The following is a 14,645-nucleotide window of genomic DNA, read 5'->3' as shown; positions in this document are numbered from 1 at the left end:
GTCATCAAGCTTCGCCTTTGTTATTGTTGGAAACTGCGCCCTCTTGTGGTCAAATACCAAAGTCGCATACTGGAGCTTTAAGGGTCTGCAACTGAAAAAGATGTCTGTGGCTATCAGGGACAATTATTGAGCATATCACTCTCTAAAGAGCATGTTTAGACAGTGGTTGTTTTACAGCCCCGTGCCAATGTGTGTGTCACTTGCCAGGGCTGTGCCCACGCAAGCCCATTCATCAAGGATGAACACTCATGGCAAAGCGCAAGTCTCGCCTCTCTGCGCTCGTGTTCTGCAGTTCAGCAGCGACCCAGGCCCTGGAGCCATAAGCCGCGCCTCCACCCAGCCAAACACTACTTCTATGAACACCAGTCCCCGACCCAGCGTGGCGATCTGCCGTCTGAACTAATTCAGCCCTTAGCCACCCAGGCCGAGGCTTGGAAATCTATCCCCGGTGTGTCAGAATGGGTTCTGGACATGATGACATGAGGTTACTCGCTCCAATTCGCTCACAGACCACCTCGCTTCGTGGACATAGTCAATGCTTCAGTGAAGAGCAGCGTGGCTCACGTCCTCCACACTGAAGTACTGAGCTTACTGGTGAAAATACTGTCAGGCTTCTATGGCCGTTACTTCCTCGTTCCCAAGAAGGATGGCGGCATCAGGCCCATTCCAGACCTCAGACATCTGAACTATGCCCTCATGAAATGGCTGTTCAAGATGCTAACTTTGAAACGAATCCTCGCGCTAGTTTGCCCAGGCTTTTTTCTTTTCCTCAGTGCACTGTAAAGAGGTTGCTGTAAATTTTACAGTAACTTACTGGCAGCTGGATGCCAGTAATTTACTGTAAAATGTTTACAGTAATATTACTGTATTTTCACTTACATTATACTGTATCATTTACTGTACTTGCATTTACAGTATTATTACCATATTTTCATTTACAGTATTAGTATTGAGAATTTTCATCATTTAAATTTTTTTTTTTTTTAAATGTATGTTTACCCCACCCCCCAAAAAATCACAATAACTCACAAACATTTGTCCTTATAATATTCTTTTTAATCGTTGAACATTTTGTTTTAGAAGTACAAATTACAAATCTTGACCTTTAGGAGCCACTAGCTGAAGAAAAAAAAGGCAACATCTCCAAAGTCCATAGAATAAATCTCCTGGTGACCATTTGTATCTGTAGCATGGCAAAAACATACACACATGAAAAGCAAAACAGGCCTTAAAACAATACAATACAGTCAAAGTCAGTTTGTGTTGTTACATTTCAGTAATTTTGCCAGTCAAAGTTGACAAGCTCTCTGATGAGAAACACTGAGGGTTTCAGGCTGAGGCTTTTCCTTTGGACCTTTCCAGATTTCCATCTGATCTGTGCCTTTGGTGATTGGTGCCATCAGGGTTGATTCTCAGAATGAACCTGCAAGCACAAGCAGGGAAATATATATTATTTTTTCAGACCGGTGTTGGCAGAATTTTTCCTAACTCTCTAACTTGATGCTGCATGTACTTTGACGTTAATAAAAGCACATCTGATTCTGAATCCACCTAAGTAGTATTAACATATACCATGTGTCACTTTTGGGTTAATATTTGATTGATTTATGACCCCCTGTCACTCATGATTGACAGGTAATCCGTGTGTCAAAAACAGGGTCTCTGATTTACAGTGCCAAGCTGGCTGCGATTTGAGTCCTGATTGACATGTGAATACTCACACCTCACCATATGCCAATGAAGTTTTTATGATAGGGTCTTTCCTGGTATGTCTTTTCACACCTACGTCACTAACTACACCATGGATTAAATAAGGTTAGGGGTTGCTGTGTTAGACACAGAAGACATTCTGCATCTTTCCCTGTTACAATGGCTGCTCCGGGAACTCCTAAAACCCCTAGAAAGGTTATGTGTATTTCTCCAACAAGAGGACCTGTTGAAATGAGAGAGGAACTAACTTTTGCACCAAGGAAAAAGCAAAATGTTAGCTTGACAAAGTTTCTTCATGAAGACATAGCTAACGTGAAAAGTGATTTCCCATTGTCTGGTAAACGTGTGCTGAGATATGCGTTTGACAAGGTGCTGCGTATTGTGAAACTCTACACTGCTGATGTTGGAGACGAATTTACATGGCATACTCCATGTCTGATTTTTCAAGACAAAGACTGGTTTCTGTTTTTCAACTACGTTTGGAGAGATTTGAACGACTGTGGTGATGATCCGTTATACGTCGCCGAGTGGGATGGCTTAACTCCTAACACAAGATTTCGGGTGGTCGGGGACCACAGTAAAAAGTTACCAGACGACTGTGTTTATATTTTTTGCTGTAACGACAAGACAAAGCTCAACGTACATGCCTGGCCTATTCGAGAATCTGAGCATCACACGTGCTACGACATGAAATTTCTGTTTCAGTGGAGAGATGTTCGCATGCTTGACAATGTATTTACAAGCATAAACAAGATGTTTAGATGGTGTGACATGTATGATCGTTACAGTTCTGTAAAGATGCAATTGTTTCACCCTGAGAAGGGCGTTACCAACCCCGAAGACCGCCTCTTAAGCCCACCCACATATTACAGTCATTAAAAACGCGTACGGACCGGTACAATCGCAACATTCATTCACCATGTCTCACGGATCTACACCTGTCTACTGCTACAGCAACACCCCTGAGACTGCCCCAGCGATGCCCGATGACAATGCCACACTGCTGGAACCCCACCCACAAACCTGTGACAACAGTTGGTTGGATAAATTTTGTATGGATCTAGGATATCACAACCTGACCTTCCTTACAACTCCATACGGCAACACCGGTGCCATAGCTGGAGCTGCGGCCTTAGCAGGAATTGATGACACAGACAGCTGTATCTGTTCTGACGGGTTCAAAATCATAAAAGCAACTGTTGTGGTCCTTCTGGAACATGTTATCAACAAAAAGCTGAAAGAAATCTGTTTGGGGTGTGAAGTGTATCACCCCAGTCAGATTAGACATTCCTGTTTGTTTGAACCGGACCCCTATTTCTTTGACGCCTACTTTGAGGAGCTGACACGTAATCTGGTTAGACCAGACCTTAAGCACATCGTTGCTCAAGCATTGAGTCGTTGTGGTTTAAGGGTTCACCCCCAGAGGATTCAGGGGTCAGTGGATGCTATTTTACATGAACTGCGTGACGAGGTTTTCATTGTTGAGAAGCTTCGCAAAGTCAGAGAGAAAGTTGTGGACGGCAGCAGTGAACAAATTGTCTATGACGCTGTGGACAGCTGGAAAGGTATTGTCCAAGTTGACTGTTTGTGACAACAGCATGGGGAACACTTGTTTTGCAACTGGACTGGCTAAGTGTCTACTTAAACAACGTATTAGATGTGAGATGACCACCTTGTTGTATAACAACATTAATGAATGTGCCAATGTATCGGTTACTGTAAACAGATGTGGTGTTGATGCCAAACGTTTTACAAACCTTAAGAAACAAATGTCTCTTGTAAGAAATGTGTCAAATGAATGGTCTGATATGATGCGATTATGTGTTAATGGTGGTGATACTGTTTGTGTAACCATCAAAAAAGTTTTAGACCTGATGACTGAATGTGGTAGCTTTATTAGAATAGCTGATATATTATGCTTGTGTACATATGTATCGGATCTATGTGTGGACATGTTGACAAGAAACAATCAGACTAATGTATGTGAAATTGTTGAAACACTGGTTGATTACATTCTTGAGAAAAATATTGTGATGTGTATAAAATTTCTACACTACATTGATGCTGTATGATACCTTTTGTATCCTTTTAATGTTTAAGAAATAAAACCCGAACCACTTAAACCATCTTTGTTATTCTTTTGTGGAGCCTGAAGTGTCAATATGTCAGAAGAAATGAAAAAGATTTATTACACACCTTCTAACCCTGGTTCTTTAGGGGGTAAAAAACGTTTAAAAGAAGGTGTTTTAAAAGAGACGGGGGTTCGTTTAACCGATAAAGAAGTTTCAGACTGGCTCGCTGGATGCGTATACACTACACAGGATGCGTATACACTACACAGAAGTGCACCACTAAAATATAAAAGGAATCGGGTTTTTGTCTATGGTGTTGATATGCAGTTCCAAGCCGATCTAGTAGATATGTCAGCATATGCCAAGGTAAACGACAACAATCACTTTCTGTTGACATGCATCGATTTGTTTAGTAAGTACGCATGGACGCGCGCATTAAAAAACAAGAGTGGTGCAGAGGTCTCTAAAGCTTTTGAATCCATACTGAAAGAGGGTCGTGTACCACAGAAATTACAAACTGATAAAGGAAAGGAGTTTTTTAACAAACTCTTTCAAAACGTGACAAAAAAGTACAATATTAACCATTTTGCAACAGACACAGAATTAAAGGCTTGTGTTATCGAGCGGTTTAATAGAACCTTAAAAGGAAGAATGTGGAGATATTTAACAGCTATAAACTCCAAACGCTACATCGACATACTTCAAGACATTACACAAGGATACAATGTGAGCTATCACAGAAGCATTAAGATGAGACCGATTGATGTGGGAAAAGAAAACGAATCTGTGGTGCTACATAACTTGTATGGAGATACCAAACCTTACAATGTTAACCACATATTTAAATACAAGATCGGTGACGTGGTTCGAATTTCTAAAGTCAGAGGTCCGTTTGCAAAAGGGTATGAGGAAAACTACACACAAGAGTATTTTACTGTATCAGCGCGTATTCCACGAGACCCCCCTGTTTACAGATTGAGTGATTATGATGGGGATGTTATCAACGGTGTTTTTTATGCTGAAGAATTGCAAAAAATATTTGTCAGTAAAAACAAGACATTTAAAGTTGAAAAGATTTTGGATAAGAAGACGAAGGGTCGCAAAACATTAGTACTGGTACAGTGGCTCGGATGGCCTGCAAAATTTGCGTCATGGATCGATCAGAAAGAATTAGTCGACGTACAGGTGCCATAAAAACAAAGGACAAACACAGACTGTCTGCAGTTGTATAAAAAACAGACATGGCAGAGGGTGGTTTTTATGTCACACTACCATGCAATGCTTCACGGTCTGTATACCCTGATAATACAATCTCTAATTATAGAACAAGGATGGCTACACCTATAAATATAAAAGGAGAATGGGAGGTGGGACTTGTTCAAATCGAATATCCTAGAAGTTGGTACACATTTAACAGCAAAGACGCCGTTTTTGAGATAAACATCGAACCCATCACTGTCGACGACGAAAAAACACTAACAACATACGCCGTGGTGTAGATGTGAAGAAGACCGAATTATCGAGACTACGCATACCGATAAAAACAGGTTATTACGACAAGGTCCCATCCGTTGTTAGTGTGATAAATGATTTACTAGCCCCTCATGGATCATTCGGTTACGATGTTGTAAAAAACAAAGTATTTCTGAAAGCAAAACCTAACATTTCAATAACCTTCCATGGAAAACTAGCCATTATTTTAGGGTTGAAACCAGGTGTCCCGATAGGAGATTCTATGCGACAAAAAACAAACCCTGGAAAAACTAATTTTGAAAAGGATGTAGTAACATATGCAATGCATCAGGCAGACATACACGGTGGCTTCTATACTCTTTATATATACACAGATATTATCAGATACCAGTCAGTAGGTGATGCCTTCGTACCACTCCTGGAGTGCGTACAAATAACAGGTGATAACAATAACACAGTCAGTGTTCGATACGACAAACCCCACTACGCATCTGTCAACAAATCGGTCATCACAGATATTGCTATAGAAGTGAAGGATGATCAAAATCACCACATCCCTTTTTCTTACGGGAAAGTGTGCATTAAACTACACTTTAGGCCAGTAAAAAATTTTCATTAAAATGGTGTATTTCAACAATCACAATGTTGATCCCATGCGTTATGTGGCCTATTACCAGAATCAAGCGGGAAATGGACTTCCGGGGTATGCAGGAGGCGGAGTTATGTATGGCGCTGGTTTGGGTGGTCTTTTTAGGGGTCTCTTTAGAATGGCTATACCACTACTAAGACGAGGATTTAACATAGCCAAGCCACATCTTAAATCAGCAGCGAAAAACATACTAAGTGACGTTGTTAGTAATACGTTATCACGATCTTTTAATAACTATCACGATACTCAAGACGGATCCGGGTTAATGGTGATGGCCCGCAAAAGTGTACCTAGGCCGCCGGGTGTGCGGAGGAGTGGCCAGAAGCAGAAGAAAACAAAACAGCCCCCCAAGAAAACATCAGTTGTAAAACGCAAGCGCAAGGAGACAGCTAAGCGCAGTGCTTCAAAAAGATCAAGGAGTTCTGTTAAAACAATATTTTAGATCATGGCGTTACTACACAACATGTCAGAAGAGTGTTTAAAAACCGAACTGGATCTGTTTACTGTACCACTGACTCAAACCGCTATTGAAAAAAACACTTATATAGAAATACCACCATTATCAGCGATATCTGACACATCCCCTCTGGATTTTTTTATTGCGGGGAATGGAGAGGATTACGTGGATCTAAACAACACATTGTTGTTTATGCGTATCAAAATCACTTATGCAGATGGAACGGAAATTAGAGACGGTGATCCCGTAGGACTCATTAATTATTCGGGAGCCACAATTTTTTCACAAGTGGACGTATCGCTTGGAGATCGACTCATTTCACAGAGTTCTAGCACATATCCATACCGCTGTATGATAGAGTGTCTTACTAATTATGGTAAAGACACCCTTGAAACACTTTTCTCAGCGGGGCTCTTTTACAAAGACAAGGCGGGACATATGGATGTGTCGGACCCCGCCGGAGAAAATAGCGGACTGACAAAGAGAGCAGCCTTCACCAATGCTAGTAACGTGGTCGAACTACTAGCACCAGTTCACAGTGACATCTTCTTTCAAGATAAACTTTTACTCAATGGATTGGACCTTAAAATTAGAATGACGAGAGGTAAAGACGAGTTCTGTCTGATGAGGAGCAATGACAGGGCCTACAAACTGAACATCCAGACAGCATCGCTATTTGTGAAAAAAGTGACAGTGTCACCAGCTGTGAGACTGGGTCATGCGCAAGCACTACTCTCAACCACAGCCAAGTATCCCATCGACAGGGTGTGTTTGAAAAGCTTCTCAATACCAGCCGGATCACGGGTCTGTAATCAAGAGAAATTATTCTTAGGGCATTTACCAAAATCTCTGGTTCTAGCGATGGTTGATAATGATGCATTTGTTGGGGCATATAATAAAAACCCTTTTGCCTTTAAAAACTACGATTTAGAATTTTTAGCTATTTATCTGGATGGTCAGCAATACCCCTCGAAGCCTCTGCAGCCTGAATATGAAAATGGTTCTGCAGTGCGGGAGTTTTACCAGTTGGCGTTGGCTTCAGGAAAGCATCTTAAAAACCAGGCTCTGAGTATCGATAAGGAAGATTTTCTGCATGGCTATACACTCTACGCGTTCAATTTTACACCAGACGAGGAGTGCAGCCAGCATGTATCACTTATCAAAAGTGGCAATATCAGACTAGAAGCGCGCTTTAGACAACCACTACCACAGACTGTTAACTTAATTGTTTACGCATTATTTGACAGCATTATCGAAGTGTCAAATCGACGACAGGTACTTGTTGATTACTATTAAAGGCATTAAAATGAACACTGTACAACTTACGAGTGTCATGGATAAGATTTCGTGCAATACTTATTTTCTTGGAGTACTACCATGTGACTATCTACCGAAAACCCCTTTAAGAACATTACCATCAATGGTTTTAATCAATACAGATCCATCAGGACTCCCAGGCCAACATTGGTTGGCCATCTACATAAATGATGATAGAGTAGGTTGTTTTTTCGATAGTTTTGGTAATAAACCAGATTACCAAGGCTTTCAACCTGTTATCAAAGACTTTTTAAATCTCAATTCTAGTAAAGTACTACATTTCACTGTGCAAGTCCAAGATTTTTCATCAGACACATGTGGTCAACACTGTGTGTTCTTTCTCTACCACATGTCAAAGGGGTTTGATTATGATTATGTGTTGAAATTGTATACCGATGATTTAATTAAAAATGATAAAATGGTGTCAGCATTTGTGAAAAAACTAAAACATGTTCCATGTAATGACAATGTTTTCAAATGTATTCAGTGTGTGCAATTGGGTGAAATGTACATGTATCATGCTTAATATCTTTAAATTAAAATACTCAAGAACAGATCTTTCTTTAAACTCTTTTTTATTACACATACACACAACATATTCAACAATACATGTAATTCATAACACATAAGTTCTCAAAAAAAAAAAAAACAAAAAAAAAAAAAAACAGAGAGAACACAATAGGCTACACACAAACTGGGAGATTAAAAACTTAACCATCGACTCTGGTCTAGACTGGGTGATTTGAACAAGAGGTCTTCTGGATGTTTTGAATGTATCGGTGTGCTCAGATGCACTTTCCGTTTTTTACTCTTCTTAGGTAAATCGGCTACAGTCGGGGTCGATTTGGTTTTGAATGAGTTAATTGCTTGTCTGACATACTGGTTTGGTACCACAGAGTATGGCAGATTTAAATTAGCAAAAGCCTCCAGAAACTCGTGCCATCCGCCAGGTCTCCGCTCATCAGCAATCTTATGCGACGCTGTGATGCTTTTAACTAGGTCAAGCATGTGTGAACCAGGGATTGTTCGGCCTTTAAACACAAACTCCCCCGACTCAGTCCACGACGTAATATCTTTAGTTTTAGACATTTTATCTAAAATGTAACGGACATTTTTCACACTCCTCTGTGGAATATTTTTTAAAACCTCATCTGCAAAATCATCTAAACCATCGCGGGCTGTAACGCTATCTGTCGGGTGTGGATCTTCTTTTACAAGGCTGTCAGGTTGTGGAAGACTTAATATTAATGTGGAAGATTCCCTATCCCCCAGTCTAGCGAGTGTTAAAAACCTCTGTAAAACACAGGTGTACATCTTAGCTTTTTCGTGGTGATCTATGTCAGACCTTTGCAATATATTTCTTATAGTCGTATCCAAATCGTTCTCCACAACATGCTGTATAGACTCACGGGTGTTAGAGGATTTCAGTTTATCCAACTGGTGTTGCGGGATTAAAAACATCTTCTCAGCGTACTCCATCACCAGCTTATTTAGATGTAATTAAACTGGTTATAAAAGGAATTGCAACGCTTAACAAAGGTAATAGAAATCCACCTTGTTGATTGATTAACCGTCTTTTACGTCTAACGCCAACCTTTTTATCTGCAACAATTTTGATCTCGTTTCTTTTTCTCTTTAGTTTCTGATATTGTTGTGGTGATAGTGGAATATTTCCATGGACTACGTTAAGAGCTACTTCACACAACGTCACAATGAGTTCGTCTGCAGCAGCCTCTAAAATAACGCGTCTTTGTTTAGGTGTGGCTTTTAATAACAATTTTAAAAGAGGTAGGTTTCTTAAAAGTCTTGCAGACATTTTCAAATTCTGTCTAACAATGTCAATGTTTTCTTTTCTGAACATACACAACTGGATATTGTGACAGAATGTCTGTTCTGAGACGGTACTGCTCTGGTGTTTTTGCTTTAAAGTCAATCAAAAGGTACCCGAAAGGCGTGCTGGTCGCATTTTCATAACACTCCATAAAATTTTTTGTGTTTCGGGGGTACATTTGGCGTGCTAATACATTAATTTGTGTATTGTCTCTGGGGTTTTTGAACAGCACCAGATAATTGGTGTTTAAACTGATGGTCCTGCTGGATTTACCTTGAGAAAATAAGTTTTGTACAATATACAATGCACTCAGGTTTTTGTGGTGTACATACATCGTGAATAAACGTTGGATTTCAGAATTGTTACTAGCATCATGCATAACATCGTCTAAAACCACAAAATTATTCTTGTCGGGGGGAAACAAATGATCATCATTCAGAGTCTGGGGGATACCTTCAATAAATTTAATATCATACAGTTTCAACAATTCGTCATATAAAGGTTGCCAACAATTATAAATGTATACAATGTTTTCAACATTTTTTGAAATTACACTTTTAGCATTTTCCAACAACCTTTTTACAAAAAATGTTTTTCCTGAGTTAGAAGGACCACTTAATACACAAGAAAAAGGGTGTTCCAATCTGAAATCGAATCCAACTGTGTCTATCACCCCTCGATGACCATAAACGTTGTCAGTAGCCATATGGTAATGTAGTTAGGTCAGGTAGCAAAACACGCTTGTTGTACACAACTTGGAATTTTTTCACAACTGAATGTTGTGTAATGTGAACTGCTTTTTGTTCCTCACTATACTGTCGGCGTGTGCAAGAATATAACTGCTGTCGCCCCGCCCCCTCACATACTGATCAACAAGCCCAATTAATGAGTCTAGCCTGATGGCCTCAGAGTTTACTGCATTCAGTGTGATACCTTTGGCCTTCATACAGACCTTACCCTTGGCAGTACGATACCCGTAACTCTTAGGACCACTTGACGAGAATTCAACAATAAAGTCGTCGCCCCCAACTTCGTCAGTAAGGTCGCCAAGGTATGGGCCTTGTGGGGGTTCGTATTCATCGTCTTTAGATATGTACACAACGCTATCGGTATCGCAATAAATCAGTCTGTCCCCCAACCGGTCCATAAGATCATAAAGTTCCAACCGTGCGTGGGCTGTCGTAAAAGCCCCTAGAAAAATATTAATGTCACGAGTCTGTGCTCCTTTCCCATCTGCGTAAGACCATTGCACGATCGCTACGGTGTCTGACACAAATGAGAAATGTTTCACGTCATACTCAATGCCAAAAATGTGTCGGGCAAACTGTTCAGGGTCTGTAAGTATTTCAGTTGTCGGGAGCTGTTCGCGCATAGAGAACCTCCCCCACAATGAATTAAGAATAAGCTTCATGATGGATCTGCGTGCGGCATTAAACTCGATCTTGTCCAGATTCAGCTTAATCCCTTCTTTCTCAAAGTAATCTTTAACATAAGATTCTTTGTCGGCGTCAGTCACAACATCTTTTGGAAAACCTGAACTTTCCTGTTTGAACTGCAAAAGTGTTTTAACATAATCACAAAACAATGTTTCAGATCGTTGGGGAAAATGCCAAACCTCATCGATTTTTGTCACTACATAACCCTTCTCAATTGCTTTTAACAGCTCGATGCTGACCCAACATCCATTAATAGACCTTTCCTCAGCTGTGTGTACACATGGATGTGTCTGGTTTTGTTGTTCAGCACACAACCTACAAAGTGGAAACATTAACTTTCCTCCTGTCCTATAAGGCAATACAGGATGAAGCAGCTTCCGCGGAGGGAGGACCGTAGCCTTGACGAAGCCATAATAATCTTCAAGGTTTTGAAAATCCTTGTATATTATTTCAGGATGGCCAATTGGATAACATTTTCGAGCCTGACAGAAGGGATAGAGAGAAGTAAAATCTACATACCTAATACGCTCGCCCTCCGTGACTTTATGGTACAGTTTTAAGGCATTAGTTCGACCGCCGAATAGCGCTGCACGTGGTTTCAATCTTTCAGGGTGATTGTAAGTAGCCATGAAGTCCATCACTGCTGTGTCGGTCTGTTTAGCACGGACCCAATCACACTCCCAAACCACCTCGACCTGAAGACCGTACGCACGCTCCAAAATTTCAAGTTTGTCATCACATTGTCTTTTCAGAATACCATAAGGTACTTTTGATAACGGATTGAGATCATTAGGGTTATAACAACGTTCGCAACCATGAAAAAAACACCCGAGAAATTCGAATGCTTTTTTCACGGTACCGTCGCCATAAAAACCATCCACATAGTATTTTCCAAATGATGCCTCACCACGGTTTAGAGCATGTTGAACATCTATGGACCGTGATGTTCGGATATATTCAAGCCATTCAATTGAAATGTTTGAATATGTCTTGTTCTGGTTGATGTACGCATTGTTGCGTGTTAGCGCTATTGTGTCTTTAGGGATGAAGTGTGTTTTATACGTAGCCATACATGTGGCTGCCAAAGTAGTGTAATTAAACGGATCAAGGCCTGCACACAGAATGAATTCATCGCGATACTTCATACATACGTCCCTCAGCAGAACGACGTCGTTTTTACCATAAATCGCCAGTTCTTTTTTAAAATCAAACACTTTGTCGGAAGTGGTACTGTACCAGTTATCAAATGCCACTCTGTCTTGACTTGACATAGTCGAGTACCCGTAAAATTTCTTGTCAGGGTACGGGCCTATGTAGTTGTCATTTTCAACGCGGTTAAAGTGATGCGGGAAATATCCTTTCTCAGCATTAGGCAGATTAAATGCAACGGGTGTCTTGGCTAACCGCATGAGTATGAAGGAGCATGAATCAATAAACCGCTGTTTGAATGCCGTGTCATACATCAAGATTAGACGACAGCCTTGCATCGTAATTTTAGGGGCAAACCCCTTCTTAGTAAAGTATTCCAAAGGGATGAAATTATCAAACCCCGAAGCGTTATGCGCAATCCACGTGTAATTACGGTAACAAGGATGTCTGAATTTTTTAACGAGGCGATCCACACAATCTGGTCCTTCAGCCACGAATTCGTCGCCAGCAAATGTAATAGCGCATACGAAATTGGCGATGTGCCTTCCGTTTTCTTAACGGGTCTCAAAATCGTAGAAAATGTAACGATCGTTTGGCACCTAAGCCTTAACAGGCTGGATAAAACATTGATGCACACCATCGGTAACCAAACTCTCACCACAGTGCACACAACGATCTGCAGGGCATTTATGGGGTTTGGGTTTAGGGCCGCTGACATGGTAGCGTCTATTACATTTTCCGCAATATTTAGTCACATCACACTGCGCGTATTGCATACCTTGAGGTGTTTTTTTATGCATCTCAAAACAGTAGTCAGACTTACAATAGCGCAGACAGTCGTCGCAATGTTTTGGCTTTTTTGGGTGTTTATGACATTCTGGGTCATTACAGACATCACAGACGTACCGACATCTGTGATCTCTCCTACAGGTGAATCCCTGGTAGCAAAACTCACACACATATGGTGTACCAATAAATGCGCGTAGATTTTTTATCATAAAATAATGATTGTCGTGCAGGTACAAAAATACTGTTTTAGCATGCGGGTCATCTGTGTTTGTATACTTCTCCAAAACACCTGTATCAGACCGATAGAAGACAACTATTTTAACATTCAGCATGCGTTCAAACTGTCTGATGTCATTAAACGCTATCTTGTGTTGATCACCATATCCAGCTGACTTCTGCAATGAAGATGCAACTGACTCTAGCTCAGCGTGCGGTTTCTGTGGGTTTAGGAAATGTGCCAGGCAGATTGCAAAACAAAGGTTGTTTGAAACGTTCGTGGAGCAGAACAGATAATGGGCCCTATTTTAACGATCTGAAACGCAAGTGTCAAAGCGCAATGCGCAAGTAACTTTGTGGGCGGGTCTTAGCGCTGTTGCTATTTTCCCGGCGGGATAAATGACTCTTGCGCCAGGCGCAAATCTAAAATGGGTTGGTCTGAAGTAGCTTCATTATTCATAGGTGTGGTTTGGGCGTAACGTGAAATAAACCAATCAGAGCGTCATCTCACATTCCCTTTAAGAGCTGGCGCGCTTGTTCTAAAGCGGATTCCTATTATAACGGCGGATTTGCCAGGCGAACGCCAGGAGCGGTTCACAGCCAAGGAGAGCAACGCTCTCATCAGGGACGTTGGGGATGGAGAAACCCACCCAAATTAACTTCGGTTAAAAAGGCGTATGATCATTTGGGTAAATGTGTAAGCTAGATGTATGCTTTTATAATAAATAAAATCTATCTATCTATCTATCTATCTATCGTAATAATGTATGATTTGCAAAAATGAAAACTGCTGCTTCTGTGTAGATGAGAGAATCAAAGTGTATGCGCGTTGTGCACACGCTACATTGATTATGGCCAAGCATGCGCCCTTAAAATAGCATTTGAATAACATGCGCAACGCGCCACTGACTTTAAACTATTTTTTCCTGGTTAGTGGCGCAATTGTTTTCTAAACCTGCAAAATAGCATGAAGGAACGTTTGCGCCGGGACACGCCTCCTTTTTTGCGCTGAACCGCCCAGGGAGCGCAAGTTCATTCCCTAGTTTAGCGACGTGCTTCTGTGGAGGGAAAATCGCGCTTTGCGCGGGTGCAAAATAGGAATGATACATGCGTCATTGTACAAAGTCAATTGCGCTGGGTGCAAGATAGGGCCCTAAGTCTGTTTTTACCAATCACTTCATTGTGAGCAAGGTCACGTAACTTTCGATAAGCACCGCCACGTTTACTTCTTGCTATCGACACTCTTAAATTCATTCTCTCATCAAACTGCACATCAGAGTTGCTCTGCATTATTTTTTCAAGCTCGTTTATAAATAGATCTACACTGTAACCATTGCTACCTGACAAAAGTGTACTAACATCTGATGTCAAACTAGGACCCCTCAAGGTGATGCTGATTAAACTACCATCTCCGCCTAACAGTCTGGAAAACGCCACTATTTCAGAAAGTGTGTCATGTAAAAACACTGTGTAGGCTGCTAAATCTGTAGAAGATATCTCCCGCAGATTTATAAGCCTGTGGATTTCCAGACCATTGAACCGAGTT

At 40.9% G+C, this 14,645-nt stretch overlaps 1 protein-coding gene across 1 annotated transcript in view; it reads right to left on the bottom strand.

Moving 5' to 3' along the window:
• The window catches only part of LOC307163812 (uncharacterized protein), a 213,468-nt gene that overhangs the window by 197,909 nt on the left and 914 nt on the right, over positions 1-14,645 (bottom strand). The gene's annotated exons all lie outside the window — the stretch shown is intronic.

Source organism: Squalius cephalus (assembly GCF_949319135.1).
Source record: "Squalius cephalus genome assembly, chromosome: 1".
NCBI lineage: Eukaryota > Metazoa > Chordata > Actinopteri > Cypriniformes > Leuciscidae > Squalius > Squalius cephalus.
The sequence above is the reverse complement of the archived record's forward strand: the minus strand, read 5'-3'. Positions and strand labels throughout refer to the sequence as shown.